The following is a 25,324-nucleotide window of genomic DNA, read 5'->3' as shown; positions in this document are numbered from 1 at the left end:
ACCTACATTAGTATGTTCTACAGAAATGATGAGCATTTCAGTCACCTCGGTTCATCATGTGTCTTGTTGCCTTGTGGCCACCATGGACCTTGATAACTTGTTCCATGCGTGATCTCATCTTAGGCACGAATGCCGTCCTGTGGTATAACCACCCATGCTGCATTCAGCTGGCTCCAAAGTTCAAATCTGTGGTGCTTGACGTTGGGTCACAGTGCTACATCTGTCATTTCACCATCTCCCTTACATTTTCGATTAGCGACAATTTTTGTGATCTGGCTGGACAGGGCAGAAGGCTGACATCCTGTGAACTAATAAGTTTTCGTGCAGTAACATGTGGTCGTGCATTATCTTGCTGAAAAATTGCGTCTGGGGTGTTTTGCAGAAACGGTATGGCTAGTGTTCCCAGGATGTCATTCACGTAGGTCACGCTGATCGCAGTGTCATGGACACGCATCAGCTGTGATTTGTGGTTGTACCAAATAGCACCCCACACCAAAAGGCGTTGAGCCTTGTGTGAATGCAGTCACTGTGTGGCTGCTCTCCATGTCTGCGGCGAACCAAGATGCGGCCATCATTGTCAAACAAACAGAACCTGGATGCGTACTAAAACACTATCTGATGCCATTCCTGTCCCCAGTGACGTCGTTCCATACACCATATCCGTCTGCACGTTCGCCAGAGGTGGGTGGAGAAGTGGACGACGCGCGCGTATCCGATATCTAAATAAACTGCGACTGTCTGTCACAGTGTACGATGTGTTGCACTGTTCCATTGTTGCGCTAGAGCTGACGAGGACGCAGATCTGGCCTGCAGTGCCATTCGGATGAGATGTCGATCTCATCGGGGGTTGGTCTGGTTGGTGCGTCCTGACCCATCTCGCCGCGTTCTACGGCATTCTGTGAACCATTATGCACTGACCCGTTGCACTGCCGAAACACTTCGTCCAACATGAGCAGCAATTTCTCGGATGGATGTATGACATTCCCTCATGCCAATAACGCGCCATCCTTCTAACTCACTGATTTGACGGTACGGTTCGCGCTCAAGTCTGCGAGGAATCCTGCACGTCTTCTCAAGTTATACTAACCCATTACCTTCGGTTTATAGCGACGACGAGAGCCACAGGCACAGTGTACTGGTAGGTAGTGTTGCGACGCAATATCGGTGCCCACCTTGAACCCGCAGGCCGACAAATGCTAACCATTTCTGCAGAACATACTAAGACACACATGTCTTGTGAATACGAGGGTCCTATCTCTGTTCGTTCAAGGTGTTCTGTTTTTTCTGAACATGACGGTAATTGCTAGCGTAAAATACCTACAGCGGGATATTTTGGAACAAAACGGAATGGTCCCGAGAAAAAGGAGACGAATGGACATATTAGGTTAGATATAACAGAGGGGGTGAAGGTCCTAATGTTGTCACGTGGAATAAATGCTGAAATAAACAAATAAATTCAAAATAAGCAAATCATATAGATGGTGAGCGGCAAATAAATATGTAGATATCAGTGAGGCGTTGTCCATAGTGAATGATTACCATGTTTCGCTGTTGCATAAAGTGCATAAAGTCTTTGTCGTCAAGTCTGCGGCAGCGCTCGGCCGGTTGCCTACCTACACAGGGGAATACCGCTGAGTCTGCAACGGAAGAGATGTTTTTATTTTTATTCATTTATTTAACCTGAACTGATTATACTGTCAGGCCCTCTGTTACAGCAAACCAGAGTTTCACATGTCCAGTACTTTTCGAACAACATAGAAATAACACTTTTAATATGACACACACTATTAAAATGATTTACATGTTTATAGCGGCAATGTGGGTAAATAATACTGATTATGAACTAATAATGGTAACACTGGCAATACTTACACTCTGCTGCTACTGCCACTAAATCCGATAATACCGATAATAATAATAACAATAATCACAATAATAGCAATGATGACAGTAGTAGATATAAAAACACTTTATAGATGCACAACCTGGAGATGTTATTCAGTTCTGTAATGTAATGCTTTAGGTTATCCAGAGACGGGTTCCCGCTACTGAGAAAGTGGCTGAACGATGTACTGGGACAGAAACGAATTTGCTCCGATGGGAATGGGTGTTTCTGCTATGTTGTTCAGACTAGCGTATTAAGGTTGAGGAGAGGTGTTAGGAAAAGTGTAATTTGATAAGACAGTGCAAAAGACAGAAGGTATGGAAATCTCTGCGCTTGTCTGCATGCTGCCAGGATAGTTGCGCAACGATGGTGAAATATGATCGAAGAGTCGAACATCACAGATGTAACGGACGTTGGCATTCATAATCTTCTCCAGGCGCTGTGGATATAACGTAACGTCGACGACGACGTTATTAGTGACGGACTGTGATTACATTCGGCGTTGTCTTCCGTCTGTTTGATCGGTACAGAGGTTCCGCTGTCGGGTTAACCTGTCAGGCAAAAAAGGCTTATCACTCACACAGGTGTACAATATCAAGATTTCGCTTGTTATAGGCATGACCGAATTCATCTTGCAGGCGTAGAATTATGAACTTTGCAGATTATCACAATGGCCCCTCAGCACGTGACGATGTTAGAAATGTCTGCTTGGGAGATATTGTGCACTTCAAACAAAGAGAATCGACTACATCTTTCAGTCAGTCTTTTCTCTGAAAACGCCGATTAAAAGGAGAGTAAGATGTAGTACAGAGGCACACAACGGATTCTTTGAGTGCTTCAAAGCCTACTTTGATGAATGTGTGTAGCAATGAGGTGAGAAAACTTGCTGACAGGGTGAATGATGAACGTCGTGCGGCCGGCCGGTGTGGCCGAGCGGTTCTAGGCGCTACAGTCTGGAACCGCGCGACCGCTACGGTCGCATGTTCGAATCCTGCCTCGGGCATGGGTGTGTGTGATGTCCTTAGGTTAGTTAGGTTTAAGTAGTTCTAAGTGCTAGAGGACTGATGACCTCAGAAGTTAAGGCCCATAGTGCTCAGAGCTATTTGAACCATTTTTTTGAACGTCGCGCGGATTTACGACACTTCAAAAGTGTGATTTATGAAAGTTCAAAATACCATCACATGTGAACTCTTCTTCGTCTGTAAATAAAATATTGCTAGTAAACTGATGACTGACTGCATCCTGCTTAGCATCCACTCATAAAAAAAGCTCACTAGTGTCAAAGTCCCTTTCCCTGAGGCACTGAACTTGTTGGTGATGGCACGGGTGCAGTGAACTGTGATATAAAAGTCTCCTCACACAGTTTGGCTTAGTACAGGACATTGTGCTGTAATCAAAGTTCCTGGAGAGAATTATACTACTTCTAAAATAATTTGCTCAGCTTCAGGTGTAGAGTGTGCGGGCCTTCCAGCTCCCTTGCCACGATCGAAACTCCTCTTTTGCCAGGTACACTGATGGATCCTCGTAAATGTGCGATGTTTTGGGTACCCTCGATCACGCTATTTTTGACGGTACAAACGTGCACCATCCGATGGACTTCCGTCAACACTACCTTGCCTTAGAACCCTGCTATACGCTGGTGAAAGATGCCCTTGTGACTACATGAGACACTGCTCAGACACGTGACGCGAACGGTAGGAACATGAAGTGCGCCAATCTTGTCTGTCCTGTACTTAGGGATTAATTACGACGCCACCTCTAGCCAACGTTCAGTTTTGTAAACATCACATAGCGAACTGCTTCTTCTGCACATCAAGTAAGTCATAATTATGCTTGTGGCTTCGTAGGCTTTCCCGGCACAATAAGTCTTGAAAGCCTTTTTGGGTTTGCTACCGGATCCTAAAATCAACTTGACTCGATATTTCGGCCATCCAACTGGTCGCCATCAGCAGAAGAGTGCTGCTTCTGCTGATGAGTCCCGCTGAGAACTCAATTCTAAGCGGGACTCATCAGCAGAACCAGCATTCTCCTGCTGATGGCGACCAGTTGGATGGCCGAAGAATCGAATCGAGTTGACTTTAGAATCAGGCGTCAAACCCGTAGAGACTTTCATAATGATGTTTACAGCTAATGATCAGAGTGGCAGCTCTTAACCATACATTCATAATTATCACAAAAACTGCTCGTTTTCGGATTCCTGTTTACTGGAATGTATTTTATTCAACAACATTACCGTATACTTTCATCTATGTCTCCTTTTTTTTTTTTTTTTTTTTTTTTTTTTTTTTAAGTAATATGATACACACCGTAGAGAGGTCAGTAGCTGCCATGGTAGAAACTAAAACTGTCGAAAGAGCAGCTTCAGGTACATCAATCCACTGTCAGTGTATCAACCGTTCATACTGTGTGCCTTATTAAAATCTAGCAGGATCCCCCTTCACAATCGGTGTGCGTGCACTTCGAGATGAAATACAAGAGGATGCAAGTGAATGGAAATGGGCTTGGAAGAATTTAGGACCAGTTTCCTCCCTATTTGTCCAGGACGAGCAAAGGAAGCCTTAAAAATCCTTGTACAGTTCCCATCTACTTACCTATGAGAGACCGGATTCTCAACACTAGCCATTATGAAACCAAAACATCGTGGACGCTTTGTGATGCCACCGTTAAAAATTAAATAAATGTTTTCAATAATTTTTAACTTTGCTTAAGGGTATTGGTATGTTGAAAGATCGATATTAGATGTTACAGAGATAAGTAAAAGCAAATGAATGCTTAAAAGTGTTGTGTTTGTATGCAAAGCTCTCTGACATAAAATAGTTACTTCATACCCAATTGTTATTTAACGATAAGGAAATGTTATTGCCATTCAATGAAAAAATTGTAATGAATGTAACCACCTCAGGGCAAATTTTCGTGGTTAATATGTTAAACAAATGTACAGAATAAGATGAGGGGAAGTACAAAGGGTTTTACGTGACCGGTTGTGGAGGTGACCTTGGCGAGTGGAGCGCCACGGCAAAAGACGGTGGAAAGAAAGGCAGTTACGTGGGAGCCTTCACAGCATGTGTATCGGACTGTGATAGGTCCGCTAAAGTAAGGCTTATATGGTGCTAAAGTGGAGAAAAAAGTGAAATCAAATATTCGGACGGCAGCGGCTTTTGTGCCCTAAAGTCGTCTCCAGGATGTATCAATTCTGAAATTAAGATTATCCGAATAATTTTATGATGAAATTCGGCAGACGCTCCGACGAGTAAAGATGGCTGCTGCTTGTGACGAGGCTATCAATAAGGAAGTCCATCACTGGGGACCTGAAGAGCCGACCGAAATTGTTGTACCAACAGTTCTAGGAGCCCTCCATCACGCGACTCAAGGTAAGCACTAATTTTATAGACTTGTTTGTTTGATCTCAGAACATGTAAGGGGTTACAGTCAACTTACTTTGAAACGAAAAAATAGAAGATGTGCAAACTAATTCTCCGAAAATTTCTGCCCCAAGCCATCACCAGTCCTGTTTCCTGGTCACGTTTGTTGTGTAATGACAGTTTGAAAGTTAAATGGCTTGTTTGTTTAATAATTCAGTAAAAGGTACGATAAGTAAATTCGTTATTATTACGAACTGCCTCATACTAGAGAGAGGGAGACATTCAATCTAAGAAATTGCTTTGGTTTATATCACCACCTTTAAATGTGGTCGCTTTGTTCAAAGAAATAAAGTACAGTCCATTAAATAACATTAATGTTGCTACAAATTTAAATTCGCTTTACTTGCTAATTCATGATTTACGCAACAAGTTTTTCAGAAATAAAGATGGCTGCCACTTGGCCAGTCCCAGTTTGCTTCCATGTTGTTTCGAAGTAAATTCTCGTTTCGGCGGGTTCGGTCACAGCTTGAACGTGGAGATTGATGTTAGACGTGGTTTAACTAATTTGAAATCAAACGTTCAGGACCTTCTTAAACATAATTCAATTTCTACCCTATCATTATGTTCTGAGACTCTTTTGTGACTTTCATCACATAAAAAATGCTGGACGTGAAAAGTTTTGCCCAAGCGAAAACAATATCGTTAAGTATTTAAATAAAACATGAAGACATTTCCATTTTGGCTACGAAGTCCTTTGAAACACTATAGTTTTGTATTTCTCTGCATTTAATAACCCTCTTTTACTAAAGTGTGGACTGCAGATTATTGTAAAATAAAGGTTTTAAAAAAAAGCGAAAAAATAAATAAATAAAATAAATAAACATAGTGGAGTATGAGATACTCTGGGATTGTAAAGGGGGGGGGGGGGGGGAAACCAGGTAGAGAATTTTGGGAACCACTGGTCTAGAGGGAAGGGAATTAAACAAAGGCTAGAAGTAAGGATCCGTATGTTTATTTTCATTTGCGTGCACAATGACGAACCAGAACATTGTAAACATCTGCTTAATGGCGTGTTGGTCCACCTTTGTAACGTAGCCCAGTAGCGATTCTTCGTGGCATGGATTCGACTCGTCCTTGGCAGTTTTTTTGAGATAGGTAGCATCAGATGTCTACAGGTCACAAAATTCCAGAAAATAATAGCCAGTGGTTTGTGGTTGCATAACTGACGCTACATCGCATCCGAGATGTGTTCCACCAGGTTCACATCAGGTGAATTTAGTGTCCAAGATACCATTGTGAGTTCACTATAATGTTTATCAAACCACTACCGCATCATTCTGGCCTTATGACAAAGACAGTTGTCCTGCTGTAAGATACCATCGCTTTCGAGGAAGACCTCAAGTACGAATGGATTAATGTGGTCCAGAATGATGTCCAGGTCACCCACAGCTGCTACGGTGCCTTTGATTACTACTGCAGGCCCATTGAAGCACTGGTGACCAGACAATGCTGTCCTTACCGACCCTCAAGTGTCACACATTACATTTTTCGAGTAGCCCTTCACCTGAAAGACGTTGTATTTGGACTCGAGCATGGACCATGACCATCCCTTCCGACGACACATTTCCGTTGATCCGTATTCCAACGTCAATGATCCTGTTCCAACTACAATCGTAAGTGGGACGATAATTCGCTAGTATGGTTGTTGGTAGCCTCCAGCCAATGCTGCAGGACGTGACAGAATGTTGCTGGGAGCCCACTACTTATTCTCATACAGCAGTACAGATGTGAATGGCTTACACTGTGGTAGGTGCACAAGACAGCTATCCTCCCTTGTGGTAGCCAGACCTCACGAACCCATGCAGTCCAGCATTGGGCCCCTGTAACATTCGAGTTCTCCAGTTCCACAATTCGACAGCAGAACAAATGGAGACTCACAATAATAGACCTTCAAAAGTCTTCCAGGTGCTCATAACGCTGTCTCACACATGTATACAGCATCTCTGTGCCCTTCACTATGATCACTCCATGTCTGACGCCGTTTACACCCCTTACATACTTTACCATGACTGGTAACAACACTAAACGCTAAAGCACTCTGGTTGGCGTTCTACTTATCACAGATAATTGCAACTCTAGTCGTTTACATATCTGACGACAGTGTGTTCGTGTATGAAGTTACCTCGAGATCCCAGGGTCTCATCTGGGTGTTTATTTTTCATTTTTTTTGTGACAACCAATGTATTTTTAGTATGAGATCGCAGGTTGCAATTGATGAAACCAGCATACATAAAAACCCTGTTATATACACAATGTTGAGTGATTATTCATATCATAGGAGCATAGAGGACTATGCAAGGTGGCACACGGTCTTGCCACTTACATGAGTCCATTTAACGTTGTAACCTCCCCACAATAAAAAATATGAATAATATTCACATTTAGTGTAACCTCCCAACAGAAAAAGTTCCGAAACCTCCCAACATTTAGCGTAACCTCCCAATAAATAAATTGCGTAACCTATCAATAATAAAATGTGACTAATCTCTCAATAAAAAATTGTGGCTCAGTTATAACCTTTCAATAATTGACTGTGAATTTAAACTGGTAAATTTTGGACGTCAGCAGTGCTGCGTCATGACCCTGAAAGATTATTCTGAATAAATTGAAAATTCTTACTCAATAAGGTCGCCGGACAAAGCATATATATCTGCACCTATAAGAAATTTTTCTGGCACAGCCGAGTGCAATGCTGGCCGATAGATTTGTCATGTATAAAAAGAAACAAATGATTTTTCTTTTCAATAATCGGGATGACCAAGGATTGGAGAAATCAGTAAATTCTTTAAATTGAAATGAATAATTGTCAAAAGTTCCTTTTTATGAGAAAGATTATTATTAAGAGATTTTTTAAAAACATTTACGTGGGACTTGATATAACAATACTACATAAGCGCGAGGCTGCTTTTACCTTATACTACAACGATGAGGCTCCGCCATCGCTCCCCACGACCGGCCCAGCCAACTCGACACACACGACTGATCGCTACTAATACTAGTACTAATGCCACACAGTTCCTACTGCAGTCAACACTGCTCTCTGGTGTGAGATTCTCTTATACCTTACATATCGTAGGCAGCGCATGAGCAGTCCATCGAAATTACATCTGCTCGAGTGCACCAGCAACAAATTCCTTTATCATGGACCTCTTACAACGTGACTATAATCACTTTGCGAGCGCTTTAGGTCAATAAAAACGACTGACAGCGGCGCAATCGCTTTGTAGATAAGTAGATGTTGTTTGTTGGAGTAATACTCACGATTACGGTGTATGAAATGTCTGTGAAACGCATCGGCACGCTGGCTATGTAATACAGGGAGAATTACGCGATTTTGCAAGTATCAGGTTTTGCGTCAATGCAATATATGCGAGGCACCGGGATCAGCGCTCAGCCAGCAGCCTGACAGTGCGTCTCCAGGTGTGTAACCTCAAGTGTTTACAAAACAGAGCAGTGGCTTGCTGGGCATGCTCTCGCCTACATTCCACTAATTTTACGCCCTCGAGTAATTGAAGTGGGGCAGGCCAGTGGGTTGGTGGGCGTGCTCTCACCTACGTTCCACTAATTTTATGCTTTCAAGTAATTGAAGTGGGGCAGGCCAGGAGTCCCTTAGGAAGTAAAAAATTCCGAAAATATTGTTGTTGCCCGCAGCCGTGGATCTGCCCAGGTGGCTTGGGCGGAGTTTACTGGTAAAATTTGGTAGGAAGGGAAGAATTGTGGAAAATAGTTCGATTCCCAGGCTGTGCATTGGTCGGCACTGGGAAACTGGGTATTTTGAACGTTTCAAGGGATTTGACTCGCTCAATAAAGTTTTGATGGGGAAAACAGAGGCGAAGAGCGATCTTACTCGACTCTCTGTTGTGGTCTTCTGTCTTGGGCTTTCGTTCTGAGAGAAGGTGAGCCGTGTCAGCTCTTTGCTAATGGGAAGATTGTCGCAATTTGAGAAGTTTACGGACAGCAGTCTGTTGTGCAAGTGTTGTAGGAGTGTAATGTCCGAGGCGCCACACCTGGACTCCACGGCCGCGCCATCACCCGCCGGAGATCGCACCCACGGCAGTAGTAGTACGGTGAGAGCTCTCCAGCGTCGGCGTTCGTTAGGAGTAGCGTTAAATAGCTGGATCACGTGCAATTGCTGTTTCCACTGAGGTTTCACTATACTTTGGGGTGTAGTGATTCTTCTTCTTTTTCGTTTTGTGTCGATGACAGTCAGTCAGACAATTTATAAGAGATCGCGTTTTGTACCGATTTTGACACAGTTCACTGCGAATCCCAGCTAGGAGGGTAATTGTAAATGGTTCATTTGTGTTTTTATTCAGCATTGGTCTGAAGTTGATAGTAAATTTATTGACTCAGTAGAGCTTTTACTTTCAGTAATCTGATCCTGAATTTGCCCTTTGCTTTACTTTATTTCTGTATAATTGTTTGATATCATTGAACCCCCTAAGTGCACGTTATGGTTCATGTTTGGAATTAAAAATAGGTGTGATTTATCATCAACACCACCACCACAGATTAATTAGGGGTGACAGGGAGACATTTAAATCTAGCGTACGTTTCCACTCCCGATTTCTCTGTAAGTTGTTTGACAGGGGCGAACACACGCAAGATCCAGATAGCAACAGGTGGGGTGTTACGCACCCTCTCACTTTAACTATTCTGTCGGTCAGTTAATATTCATATTTTAGGTCATGATCTCCGTGTCTCCCAGTACTAGATTTGGTATGTGTGGCTTATGACTTTTTTTACGTGAGGACATTGTGTGCGGAATGTTCTTTTAACTCCATGTGTAGCCTATAGAGAACTTATACCCGAGGGGCCATAGTGGAGTTGACAGAGAACAAGTAGAAAGATGGATTGTGGGCCATAAATGTTATGTCCAACGAGCTGGCTATGAAAGTGATTCGGGAAGCAGCTCTCTGTGAATTGTACGTCAGGCCGTGGCACTCCACTCTTCCCCCATACGGTCAGAGCAGGAGGGCGCCGGCTCGCAAAACACAAAGGCGGCCAGATTGCAGCAAATGGGCGGAGGAAGCCACTTAAGAGAGACTGCTGTAATGTGAACTTTTGTGCAAATGGCGGGATGGTCATAAAATAATAAGGATTCTCTCGTTAGAAGCTGGGACGATTTGATCAGAGCACCTGGTGTACGTTTTTAGTGGAAGCAAGACTGTAACTCCCCTGATGCCAAGAAGTCCCCAGATTGTTTTAGCTAGCGGAAAAAACATATATTTCACAAGCATGACTATCTGGGAAGCTTAGCAGCCTCCTTTCAGAAATTGGAAATGGTCGGCCTGGAAAGATTAGATATCTTCGTAAGTAAGGGATCGTGGTCCCACATAGGAAGACGTTTTTGCCGAAACATGACCATGCTTAGCGTGAGAACGATACCTCCCTATTCTAAGATCTTCTTTTTTCAGACGAGAGAGATTTTGAGCCGCTGATTGGCTTCCCTCAGGATATGCAAAGAAGAGGCTTGCTCCCCCACCGTGGGAACCCTTGTGCTGTGTCTAGATTGGCTACCAGGCCAGCAGAACAGTCAAGAGGGGAGATTCAATGAGTGGAGGATAGTTCGATTTGTTTGCACAACGTGGAGGAGGGTTTTTTCGGCTAATTCGGCTCCTGTACGAGGCTTCTTGCTACTTGGTCTTCTGGTCTTCCCCTGCTGCAGAACTTCAGGTCTTCCCCTAGTGCCGCCCAGGGTGGCCGAGCGGTTCTAGGCGCTACAGTCTGGAACCGCGTGACCGCTACGGTGGCAGGTTAGAATCCTGCGTCAGGCATGGGTGTGTGTGATGTCCTTAGGTTGGTTAGGTTTAAGTAGTTCTAAGTTCTAGAGGACTGATGACCTCAGAAGTTAAGTCCCATAGTGCTCAGAGCCATCTTCCCCTACTGGGTGAGACTTGTGGTATGCAACTTCTGGTGGACTAAGATCGAGTGGCAGTTTCCCACTGTACTAACAGTGAAACTGCATATCATCTTGGACCAATCGGGGTGAACTTTTTTGTGCTGAGTGAGCCGACCGATGTTTGATAATTCCAGCACGCATCGTCGTGACTGTGAGTCAAATTGGTTGGCCAGACCAGCGAACAGGTGCACCTGACACTGAAATCTGCCCACGTTCTAATGATCAGAACGCCAGTCCACGTAGTTTGCAAGTTCTACATCTACATCTACATCCATACTCCGCAAGCCACCTGACGGTGTGTGGCGGAGGGTACCTTGAGTACCTCTATCGGTTCTCCCTTCTATTCCAGTCTCGTATTGTTCGTGGAAAGAAGGATTGTCGGTATGCCTCTGTGTGGGCTCTAATCTCTCTTATTTTATCCTCATGGTCTCTTCGCGAGATATACATAGGAGGGAGCAATATACTGCTAGACTCGTCGGTGAAGGTATGTTCTCGAAACTTTGACAAAAGCCCGTACCGAGCTACTGAGCGTCTCTCCTGCAGAGTCTTCCACTGGAGTTTATCTATCATCTCCGTAACGCTTTCGCGATTACTAAATGATCCTGTAACGAAGCGCGCTGCTCTCCGTTGGATCTTCTCTAACTCTTCTACCAACCCTATCTGGTACGGATCCCACACTGCTGAGCAGTATTCAAGCAGTGGGCGAACAAGCGTACTGTAACCTACTTCCTTTGTTTTCGGATTGCATTTCCTTAGGATTCTTCCAATGAATCTCAGCCTCGCATCTGCTTTACCGACGATCAACATTATATGATCATTCCATTTTAAATCACTCCTAATGCGTACTCCCAGATAATTTATGGTATTAACTGCTTCCAGTTGCTGACCTGCTATTTTGTAGCTAAATGATAAAGGATCTATCTTTCTGTGTTTTCGCAGCACATTACACTTGTGTACATTGAGATTCATTTGCCATTCCCTGCACCATGCGTCAATTCGCTGCAGATCCTCCTGCATTTCAGTACAATTTTCCATTGTTACAACCTCTCGATACACCACAGCATCATCTGCAAAAAGCCTCAGTGAACTTCCGATGTCATCCACAAGGCCATTTATGTATATTGTGAATAGCAACGGTCCTATGACACTCCCCTGCGGCACACCTTAAATCAATCTTACTTCGGAAGACTTCTCTCCATTGAGAATGACATGCTGCGTCCTGTTATCTAGGAACTCCTCAATCCAATCACACAATTGGTCTGATAGTCCATATGCTCTTACTTTGTTCATTAAACGACTGTGGGGAGCCGGCCGAAGTGGCCGTGCGGTTAAAGGCGCTGCAGTCTGGAACCGCAAGACCGCTACGGTCGCAGGTTCGAATCCTGCCTCGGGCATGGATGTTTGTGATGTCCTTAGGTTAGTTAGGTTTAACTAGTTCTAAGTTCTAGGGGACTAATGACCTCAGCAGTTGAGTCCCATAGTGCTCAGAGCCATTTTTTGACTGTGGGGAACTGTATCGAACGCCTTGCGGAAGTCAAGAAACACGGCATCTACCTGAGAACCCGTGTCCATGGCCCTCTGAGTCTCGTGGACGAATAGCGCGAGCTGGGTTTCAAATCACCGTCTTTTTCGAAACCCATGCTGATTCCTACAGAGTAGATTTCTAGTCTCCAGAAAAGTCATTATACTCGAACACAATACGTGTTCCAAAATTCTACAACTGATCGACGTTAGAGATATAGGTCTATAGTTCTGCACATCTGCTCGACGTCCCTTCTTGAAAACGGGGATGACCTGTGCCCTTTTCCAATCCTTTGGAACGCTACGCTCTTCTAGAGACCTACGGTACACCGCTGCAAGAAGGGGGGCAAGTTCCTTCGCGTACTCTGTGTAAAATTGAACTGGTATCCCATCAGGTCCAGAGGCCTTTCCTCTTTTGAGCGATTTAATTGTTTCTCTATCCCTCTGTCGTCTATTTCGATATCTACCATTCTGTCATCTGTGCGACAATCTAGAGAAGGAACTACAGTGCAATCTTCCTCTGTGAAACAACTTTGGAAAAAGACATTTAGTATTTCGGCCTTTAGTCTGTCATCCTCTGTTTCAGTACCATTTTGGTCACAGAGTGTCTGGACATTTTGTTTTGATCCACCTACCGCTTTGACATAAGACCAAAATTTCTTAGGATTTTCTGCCAAGTCAGTACATAGAACTTTACTTTCGAATTCATTGAACGCCTCTCGAATAGCCCTCCTCACACTACATTTCGCTTCGCGTAATTTTTGTTTGTCTGCAAGGCTTTGGCTATGTTTATGATTGCTGTGAAGTTCCCTTTGCTTCCGCAGCAGTTTTCTAACTCGGTTGTTGTACCACGGTGGCTCTTTTCCATCTCTTACGATCTTGCTTGGCACATACTCATCTAACGCATTATGTACGACGGTTTTGAACTTTGTCCACTGATCCTCAACACTATCTGTACTTGAGACAAAACTTTTGTGTTGAGCCAACAGGTACTCTGAAATCTGCTTTTTGTCACTATTTCTAAACAGAAAAATCTTCCTACCCTTTTTGATATTCCTATTTACCGCTGAAATCATCGAAGCCGTAATCGCTTTATGATTGCTGATTCTCTGTTCTGCGTTAACTTTTTCAAATAGTTCGGATCTGTTTGTCACCATAAGGTCTAATATGTTATCGCCACGAGTCGGTTCTCTGTTTAACTGCTCAAGGTAGTTTTCAGATAAAGCACTTAAAAAATTTCACTGGATTCTTTGTCCCTGCCACCCGTTATGAACGTCTGAGTCTCCCAGTCTATATCCGGCAAATTAAAATCTCCACCCAGAACTATAACATGGTGGGGAAATCTACTCGAAATATTTTCCAAATTATCCTTCAGGTGCTCAGCCACAACAGCTGCTGAGCCAGGGGGCCTATAGAGACATCCAATTACCATGTCTGAGCCTGCTTTAACCGTGACCTTCACCCAAATCATTTCACATTTCGGATCTCCGTCAATTTCCTTCGATACTATTGCACTTCTTATCGCTATAAACACGCCTCCTCCTTCACTGTCCAGCCTGCCTCTGCGGTATACATTCCAATCTGAGTTTAGGATTTCATTACTATTTACGTCTGGTTTCAGCTAACTTTCTGTCCCTAGTACTATATGAGCGTTGTGACCGTTTATTAATGAGAGCAGTTCTGGGACCTTTCTGTAGACGCTCCTGCAGTTTACTATTAGCACATTAATATTGTTATTCCCTGTTGCATTTTGCCTACTCCTACCTTGCTGCGTCTCAGGAGGCGTCTTGTCGGGCCTAGGGAGGGGATTCTCTAACCTAAAAAACCCCCATGTGCACTCCACACGTACTCCGCTACCCTTGTAGCCGCTTCCGGCGTGTAGTGCACGCCTGACCTATTCAGGGGGACCCTACATTTCTCCACCCGATAGCGGAGGTCGAGAAATTTGCACCCCAGATCTCCGCAGAATTGTCTGAGCCTCTGGTTTAAGCCTTCCACTCGGCTCCAAACCAGAGGACCGCGATCGGTTCTGGGAACGATACTACAAATAGTTAGCTCTGATTTCACCCCGCGAGCGAGGCTTTCCGCCTTCACCAATTCCGCCAACCGCCTGTACGAACTGAGGATGACCTCTGAACCCAGACGGAAGGAGTCATTGGTGCCGACATGAGCAACAATTTGCAGTCGGGTGCACCCAGTGCTCTCTATCGCCGCCGGTAGGGCCTCCTCCACATCTCGGATGAGACCCCCCGGCAAGCAGACAGAGTGAACACTGGCCTTCTTCCCCGACCTTCCCGCTATTTCCCTAAGGGGCTCCATCACCCGCCTAACGTTGGAGCTCCCAATAACTAATAAACCCCTCCCCCCGTGTGCCTGCTCGGACCTTGCAGAAGGAGCAGCCACATGTCCACTCACAGGCAGAGCGGGCGATGCCACACGGCCAGCCTCCACATTGACCCTCCGCCTCGTGCGCCGCGAACGCCGCTGAACCCGCCACTCCCCTTGGGGAGAGGGTGGCCCAACCGCGCCCAGTGCACGCGAAGATGTCTCGACAGCAGGGACAGTGGGTGAAACATGTAACACCTGGGGTGTACCTTGCGACGCACCAGACTCCCCACTGCCGCTACACTCCGAGGCAGCAGCCTGAAGACGGCTGACCGCGGCCATCAACACGCTCAGCTGTTCGCGAACAGTGGCCAGCTCCTCCTGCGTCCGTACACAGCAGTCACACATCCTATCCATCCTAAGGAATCAATTTACTGAAGAGAGTTAATCAACCTTTAACTAGACTGCTAATTCACTAAAGGCGGCTGTTTGTTCACTAAACTGTGGTTGCTAGGCACTTCTTGTAGAAAACAATGAAAATAGCACTACCTGTCTCTGGACTGTATTGAAAACAAACACTAGCACTACTGGCACTATGGTTGACTAAAGGGACTCTCTCTGACTGTATTCAAAACAAACACGAAATCTATGGAACACTATTAATAGCACCCGACAATTAAAGCTTCCTAAAGCAAATACATACGGAAGAAGAAGTGACAAGCAAGAAAAATACAGTTAATACTTAAATTAAGGTAGCTCGCTGCACAGCAGACGTGAAGCAGACGGCAGTTACGACGATGTGTCAGTACATTAAAGCTACCGTCGCACTCCGTCCCATGCCCCCAGCGTGCCGTTTTCTGCTGCCGCCTGAATCAAGGTGAAAGAGTAAAGTATTGCTGCACCGGCTCAGTTTTGTTAATTGATATTCACAGCTACCTGTTCTCGATGAACCATAGTTTGTGGCGTACCTGGTCGTAGTTGAAACCATTTGAGCCGCGCGGAGTGGCCGCGCGGTTTGAGGCGTCATGTCACAGATTACGCGGCCGCTCCCGCCGGAGGTTCGAGTCCTCTCTCGGGCATGGGTGTGTGTTAAAGTCAGATAAAATTAGTTGAAGTATTGTGTAAGTCTAGCGACCGATGACCTCAGCAGTTTGGTCCCTTAGAAATTCACACACATTTGAACATTTGAAACCATTTGAATAGAATGTGGTCTCACAATGGATTCATGTAAAGGAAGTCTGATCGCGTTGTAAAAGGAATTAATTTAGTGGAGAACTTGTATACTTTCCACCCCAATTCATACTTTGCCATTTAAGCACCATTACTTTCCTGATTTGTGTTTGCTATTTTTTTGTTAGATTTATCAGCTCGATTGTAGTTACAGAAAAATGAATGAAAACTTGTCATTATTTTTACAAACTAGAATACGCCACTGTTCTCATTCATACTCCCTGAGCCATTCACTGGTTTTATTTTATTGTGGTGACACATGAATACACCATCAACTGAGAATGCAGTCTTACTAAATTAGGGAATTTGATGATTAATTTGAGTTCTGAAAGTGACTGAGACTAAAGCAACAAAAGTGCCATGAGTAAATTCACAAATTTCATATGTAAAAATTGAGGGTGTAACTCACAATTTGGAGACTTTGAGAAGATAATACTTTTCTGTATGTGAAGATAATAACATTTAGCATCACTTGGACATATATTTATGGTGAAACAATCTACCGCTTGCAAGTACACTGGCTGGAGCTCTCCTGGTCATTCTTGGAATCTTGGCAGTAGACCTGTACGTTCTGAAGAAGGGGACAGTGTAATTACTGCAGAAGGGAGGAGTCCAAAGTGTGAAGGAAATCAAATGACTACATATACTAAATAAAAAAGCAATTACAGCGCGTTTTATGCAGGAATGGCAGAGTTCCTAGGACACAGCAGGAAACTGTGTTTATGCTTTCCTCCCATATATGAAGGAGCGGCTTAGTATAAAATGCAGAGGTCTCTCAAGGGGTATAGTCCATTACTAGACTGAAAAGACTATTCCAAAGATATCTGAAAAAAAAAAACAGTATGAGAAATCAGAACTTCAGGCCCCTAGTGAAATAAAGCAGTGGTGAAGGCTGAGAATTTGTGCTGTACTGGGACTCGAATCCAGATGCTCTGCTTCTCTAGAATGGTTGCTTTAACTGCGTTGGCCCTTCTGGACATACTTCCTGTCCAACCCGAATTTTTAGCCTGACATGTGCAAGTAGCAGCCCTATCCATTACCCCACTGCACATAGCATTTGCTAAATCCTGCAATCATAGCTCATAGACTTGTTCTCACTCATACACATATTAGCGTCTGACAGAACAGACACCACATAGGAGCTGCAAAAGAAACGTGAAGAAAGTGGTATTAACGTGAAGCAGAAGATGAAACAGCAAGTACCAGAGAAGAACATCAATAAGATGAGGATGCAGCATGAAGACTTCCTCAGACATAGTACTGCTGACTGGTTATAATGAGTACCTCTCATGAAATGCCATGGAACTACAGTTCCACATGCCATAGGTGGTCATAGAAGGTGTAGTCGTGGGTTGTATTCTGGAGTGATAGTGCAAAAACAAGAAGAAATACTAGACCACACCCGCCACATACGAGGCAAGGAAGGTCCTAAGCCTATCTGCTGTGAGGTAACAGGTGAGTTGTGGCGCCCTGGAAATATTCTACGTTCGGAGCTGGCGTGGCTGCATTGGGGCCTCTCGGTGGTCCACAGCTCGTCGGCGACCCCGTGGTGCCGAACGTTAGCTAGGGTCAACCGACTGTGTGGCTGGGAATTCCATGGCAACGCTGTGTCAATGAAGGAGACACTCCGGGAGTGCCAAAGATGGCGGACTTTGTGAAACCTTAATGGTAGGCATTTCACAGTTCGTACAGAAATAAATAGTAGCCAGATGAATGATGATACCTCAAAAAGAAACATGTACATTGCCATTATATGCACGACGATTCTGATAGTGTAATCAGATTTTCAATATCTTTATTAGTCTAAAGTTTAGTATCTGACTGTAAATTACGCAAGTAACACCCAGCAACGAATTTCCAAAATCTAAACGCTTCATGCGATTTCGTCGATCATCTTTAGAAAGCTAGATGTAGATGTAGATTAGTGTAAACTTAAATTGGTATCAATTAGAGGCATGTAACTTCAATAGTACATGAGTTATTGGAGGTCAAAGTACTCCACAGTTACACGTAAAAACGGTAGCAGCATGCCAATAAATATATTTATTCGCCTATGTCTTTGTTTATATTCGATATATACTATTCATGAAAAATTAGTTAAATATTTACTGTGTTTTAGAAAGCACAGAGACATTAGGCTACTGGCTACCTTCTGTTCAATTCTTTTTTATATATGTTTATTTAACTTGTTTATTTATTTAATAATATGTGTTGAAGCGTGTTTATGGTCCAGTCTTAGGAATATTTATTTGTTGTTGTTGTGGTCTTCGGTCCTGAGACTCGTTTGATGCAGCTCTCCATGCTGCTCTACCCTGTGCAAGTTTCTTCATCTCCCAGTACTTACTGCAACCTACATCCTTCCGAATCTGCTTAGTGTATTCATCTCTTGGTCTCCCTCTACGATTTTTACCCTGCACGCTACCCTCCAATGGTAAACTTGTGATCCCTTGATGCCTCATAACATGTCCTACCAACCGGTCCCTTCTTCTTGTTAAGTTGTGCCACAAACTCCTCTTCTCCCCAATGTTATTCAATACCTCCTCATTAGTTATGTGATTTACCCATCTAATCTTCAGCATTCTTCTGTAGCACCACATTTCGAAAGCTTCTGTTCTCTTCTTGTCCAAACTATTTATCGTCCATGTTTCACTTCCATACATAGCTACACTCCATACAGAGACTTTCAGAAGTGACTTCCTGACACTGAAATCTATATTTGACTTTAACAAATTTCTCTTCTTCAGAAACGCTTTCCTTGCCATTGCCAGTCCACATTTTATATCGTCTCTACTTCGACCATCATCAGTTATTTTGCTCCCCAAATAGGAAAACTCCTTTACTACTTTAAGTGTCTCATTCCCTAATCTAATTCCCTCAGCATCACCCGACGTAATTCGACTACATTCGATTATCCTCGTTTTGCTTTTGTTGATGTTCATCTTATATCCTCCTTACAAGGCACTGTCCATTCCGTTCAACTGGTCTTCCAAGTCCTTTGCTGTCTCTGACAGAATTACAATGTCATCGGCGAAACTCAAAATTTTTATTTCTTCTCCGTGGATTTTAATACCTAATCAGAATTTTTCTTTTGTTTCCTTTGCTCCTTGCTCAATATACAGATTGAATAACATCGGAGAGAGGCTACAACCCTGTCTCACTCCCTTCCCAACCACTGCTTCCCTTTCATGCGCCTCGACTCTTATAACTGCCACCTGGTTTCTGTACAAATTGTAAATAGCTTTTCGCTCCCTGTATTTTACCCCTGCCACCTTTAGAATTTGAAAGAGAGTATTCCAGTCAACATTGTCGAAAGCTTTCTCTAAATCTACAAAAGCTAGAAACGTAGGTTTGCCTTTCCTTAATCTTTCTTCTAAGATAAGTCGTAAGGTCAGTATGTCCTCCAGTTTCTAATATTTCTACGCAATCCAAACTGATCTTCCCCGAGGTCGGCTTCTACCAGTTTCTCCATTCGTCTGTGAAGAATTCGCGTTAATATTTTGCAGCTGTGACTTAGTAAACTGATTGTTCGGTAATTTGCACATGTGTCAACACCTGCTTTCTTTGGTATTGGAATTATTATATTCTTCTTGAAGTCTGAGGGTATTTCGCCTGTCTCATACATCTTGCTCACCAGATGGTAGAGTTTTGTCAGGATTGGCTCTCCCAAGGCCGTCAGTAGTTCTAATGGTATGTTTTCTACTCCCGGGGCCTTGTTTCGACTCAGGTCTTTCAGTGCTTTGTCAAACTCTTCACGCAGTATCGTATATCCCATTTCATCTTCATCTACATCCTCTTCCATTTCCATAATATTGTCCTCAAGTACGTCACCCTTGTATAGACCCTCTATATACTTCATCTACCTTTCTGCTTTCCCTTCTTTGCTTAGAACTGGGTTTCCATCTGAGCTCTTGTAATTCATACAAGTGGTTCTCTTTTCTCCAAAGATCTCTTTAATTTTCCTGTAGGCAGTATGTATCTTACCCCTAGTGAGATAAGCCTCTACATCCTTATATTTGTCCTCTAGCCATGGCTGCTTAGCCATTTTGCACTTCCTGTCGATCTCATTTTTGAGACGTTTGTATTCCTTTTTGCCTGCTTCATTTACTGCGTTTTTATATTTTCTCCTTTGATCAATTAAATTTAGTATTTCTTCTGTTACCCAAGGATGTCTATTAGCCCTCGTCTTTTTACCTACTTGATCCTCTGCTGCCTTCACTACTTCTTTCTTTAGGGCTACCCATTCTTCTTCTACTGTATTTCTTTCCACCATTCCTGTCAATTGCTCCCTTATGCTCTTCCTGAAACTCTGTACAACCTCTGGTTCTTTCAGTTTATCCAGGTCCCATCTCCTCAATTTCCCACCTATTTGCAAATTTCTTCAGTTTTAATCTTCATTTCATAACCAACAGATTGTGGTTAGAGTCCACATCTGCCCCTGGAAATGTCTTACAATTTAAAACCTAGTTCCCGAATCTCTGTCTTACCATTATATAATCTGTCTGATACCTCCTAGTATCTCCAGGATTCTTTCATGTATACAACCTTCTTTCATGATTCTTGAACCAAATGTTAGCTACGATTAAGTTATGCTCTGTGCAAAGTTCTACCAGACGGCTTCCTCTTCCATTTCTTATCCCCAATCCACATTCATCTGCTATGTTTCCTTCTCTCACTTTTACTACTCTCGAATTCCAGTCACCCATGACTATTAAATTTTCGTCTCCCTTCACTACCTGAATAATTTCTTTTATCTCATCATGCATTTCATCAATTTCTTCATCATCTGGAGGACTAGTTGGCATATAAACTTGTACTACTGTAGGGGGCGTGTGCTTCATGTCTATCTTGGCCACAATAATGCGTTCACTATGCTGTTAGTAGTAGCTTACCCGCACTCCTATTTTTTTTATTCATTATTAAACCTACTCCTGCATTACCACTATTTGATTTTGTATTTATAGCCATATATTCACCTGGCCAAAAGTCTCGTTCTTCCTGCCACCGAACTTCACTAATTCCCACCATACCTAACTTTAACCTATCCATTTCCTTTTTTAAATTTTCTAACCTACCTGCCCGATTAAGGGATCTGACATTTCACGTGTCGATCTCTAGAGCGCCTGTTTTCTTTCTCCTGATAACGGCGTCCTGTTGAGTAGTCCCCGCCCGAAGATCCGAATGGGGAACTATTTTACCTTCGGATTATTTTACCCAAGAGGACGCCATCATCATTTATCCATACAGTAAAGCTGCTTGCCCTCAGGAAAAATTACGGCTGTAGTTTCCCCTAGCTTTCAGCCGTTCGCAGTACCAGGACATCAAGGCCGTTTTGGTTAGTGTTACAAGGACAGATCAGTCAATCATCCAGACTGTTGCCCCTGCAACTACTGAAAAGGCTGCTGCCCATCTTCAGGCCTCTAAACAGATACCCCTCCGTTGTGGTTGCACCTACGGTACGGCCGTCTGTATCGCTGAGGCACGCAAGCCTTCCTACCAACGGCAAGGTTGATGGTTCATGGGGGGGGGGGGGGAGGGAGGGGGGCGGAGACATGACGGAAGTGCTATCACAATCACAGCGCTCGTTACTAAGAGACGCGACTACCGAAGTGAATGGAGGGGGAGTTCTGGGCAGTGCGGCGCGAGGGACAGTCGCACAGGACATGTGGAATTCTGAACAGTACGGCACAGAACACGGGAATCCGGTACGGTACGATGCGACAAACACACAGTCGGCGGAAAGACTTGGACAGTGGAGCAGTTTGCACGTGGTCGCGGAGGATAGAAATATTTCGGAGTGCCGACCTGTGCTCTTGTGTGTTTTCCCTGGCTTCTGCAGTGAAGCCGTAGTATGCGTTCAGAAGTGAATATCTAGCGAGCTATGTTGTTGTTCATAACTAATTACGTGAAATATGTTCTACTGTTTCCCTGTTATTCAACTTATATTTTATTTAATTGCTGGACCATAGACACCAATAAGTGTTTTGCAGAAATATACCGCATTCTCAAGACTACTTCTACTATCGTACTCATCATTTAAAGTTGTTAAGCTAGTACCTGCAGATTTTATTTAATTGCAATCTTTCATTTATAAATTTATGTGTTACATTCATAATTAACAATTGCCAGGTAATAGAACCTTTGACCATTCGATTCATGTGTGTATTCTTATCATATACTGTAGACTCAGCAGTGTTTGGCCTGTAACGCGGCAACTACGTATCCCAGCCCCCAGACAACGAAACCAGCCAAAACTTTTAATATTGCAACCCTGAGTCGGAGGGTATGTAGTTGAGGGCCACACCATTCATCATTTTATTATTTACATGAAAGCCCACACTGTGCATGGCTGCCTGTCTAATAAATTCCACTTTCTGTGTGCTGAAGACTAATACACCTGCAGGGTAGGGCACAACTGAAGCAAAAAGAGTTTGGGCAGACCTTGCAATGAATCGTAGACAAGATGTAGGTCATTTTTGATAATTAATTTACTCTTTACACTAATAATATTTCCTTAGATCCTTAACTTTTATTGTATACCAGTTTTTACCTGTGGCAGCCTACACATATGCATTTGACACACCTCCCCTCTCTGTGTCCAGTTTTTCCTCCCTTTATCTGTTCACCTCATCCTCCCGACTCCATCTCCTCATCCCCACTGTCTCTGTCTCTCCATCTTCTCCATCCCCTCTCTTTGTTCATTTCATCCACCCTCTCACTCTAATCATATCCTCCTTTCCGTCTCTCTCTTTCTTTCTCTGCCTCCCCAACTTCATTTTCTATCTGCCCAATGCACCTTTACACCTTCAACCTGTCTCATGAATCAACCCCCACCTCCCCTCTTTCTGTCTATTTCCTCATCCCCTTCACTCTGTCCAACCCCTCCTCTGTCCGTCTTCACCTGTCCCCAGCCATGCTTATCAGCATGTGTAGCCCCTGCAATAGAGTTCAAAGAGTACTCCTACCACAACACACCTGTCATGCAGGGCAGGCTATACATCAGGGGCTTGAAAATCGCTTAACTTCCCCTGACATACAGGTTACCATGAAAAGCAGGTAGATAAAGCAGGTCAATACTACACCAATGCTATGCACCTGTCATGGAGGCAGCTCACATTTTGAGGCCTGGAAAACAATATCTCGCCCCTGACATCTAGGCTGCACTGCAAAACAGTTTGATTTAGCTGGCCAATAATGTTCCCACACAACATGTCTGTCGTGTAGGGCAGCCTATATGGTAGTGTCTGGAAAAAAACACATTTTTGCTTGTATCTCTGCTCCTGTTGAAGCTAGGAGGTTATAAACCCCAGAGTGCTTATACTTGTGAGGCCCTCTGCTTCTGTGTAAAATTTAGTTGGAATCGATCTGGCGATTTGGAGGAGATCTGAGACATATACACATATGTAACATTAAGTTTTAGAAGCATGCTGAAACCATATTGAAACTCTCTGCACATGTCACCATACTGTCCGAAAGGATACTTGCATTGATGGAAACAAGCCCATTTCCTATCTCAAGGTACGTGACTTGGCTGTATTGTCCAGTATGATCAAGCAGATGGTTCCTCTGGCATCACAGATGCTAGTCGCATAGTACCTTTGATATCGTGCATGTCATTGAGGCCAGCCTGGGTGGCTGAGCAGTTCTAGGCGCTACAATCTGGAACCGCGCGACCGCTACGGTAACAGGTTCGAATCCTGCCTCAGTCATGGATGTGTGTGATGTCCTTGGATTAGTTGAGTTTAAGTAGTTCTAAGTTCTAGGGGACTAATGACCTCAGAAGTTAAGTCCCATAGTGCTCAGAGCCATTTGAACAATTTTTTGTTGTTAGTGAGTCTGAGCCTCAGATTCCATATCCACATGACAGTCGTGGGATGCAGACCAATAGGAGCAGTAGTATCACGAAGCAATCGAGTGGGCTCGATAGGCCACGATCCTGTAAGATGCTCGTTGAAGTTTCTCTGTCTTACATGAAGTGTAACACCATCTTATCAGAAACAATCAATATTCGAATGCGAATTCAAAATGAGAAATTTGCTGCTCATCTTTTCTTATGTACAGAAATTATGTGGTCTTACTGCTTCCCACTTTGCATGGATGCACAGAAATGCTGATCATTTGCACATTCAGGCCCGCATTTCACGAAGATGTTACATTGTTGCATACCATATTCATGGTGCTGCAATTTCAGTGGCCAGCAGTGTATATGATTGCATACTGACGTTGTCTCATTAAACGCTGCGTAGTTGCCACATTTCTCCTTGTTTTCTAAATAAATCTTTCCATAAACCAAAGCTTTTAAAATACGTAAACTGTCAATATCTTGCGATACAGTGGGTATAAAAAACTTTTGTTCCGATATTATTTGACTACAGATAGAATTTTAGATACTGACACCGGACGTTGAGCTAGAATGTTCCTATCTGAACGTAGATTTTCACACGTTAGGGTGAGGTAAGTACCGGCTGCGACACACCTCACAAAGCCACCTGCAACTGAACAACCTCCAAAGCGCTCTGCGCGGCTCGCAGGACTAAACTAGCGTCCTCAGCATCGCATTCTCCTGGTAATTGGTTGGGTCGCCGCTGCCTCAGCCCTGCTGCCGCCACGCATTTACTTCTCCGGCGCACATTTTCTTTTTCTGCAGTCTGGTTCTTAATGTGTGTGCAGCACGTCACCAGCGCGCACGATACACCAAAAGAAACAGCAAAGTAAGAAATAGCAGTGCCTGTGATATCAAGAAGTACTGTACAATGCTCCTGGGGACATGCGGCAGGCACTGCGGCGACTACACACGTCAAGAAATACGGGAAATGTATTCGCAGTTGCAAATATGAACAACCATCGAATGTGTATAGGAAGTCGACAATGAAAATTTGTGCCGGAACGGGTCTCGATTTCGAATATCACGCTTTACACCATAGTTGCTTCAAGCATGTCCGAAGGAACGTTGCGTCGTACTTTTTAATAACACAGGCACTCCTATTCCGTATTTACTCTCTAATACCAAGCCCTTGACTCTCAGCAGATATGTCCTTCCAG

This window comes from Schistocerca americana, chromosome 7 (assembly GCF_021461395.2).
Source record: "Schistocerca americana isolate TAMUIC-IGC-003095 chromosome 7, iqSchAmer2.1, whole genome shotgun sequence".
In the NCBI taxonomy this organism is placed as follows: domain Eukaryota; kingdom Metazoa; phylum Arthropoda; class Insecta; order Orthoptera; family Acrididae; genus Schistocerca; species Schistocerca americana.
This window is presented reverse-complemented; position numbering follows the sequence as displayed.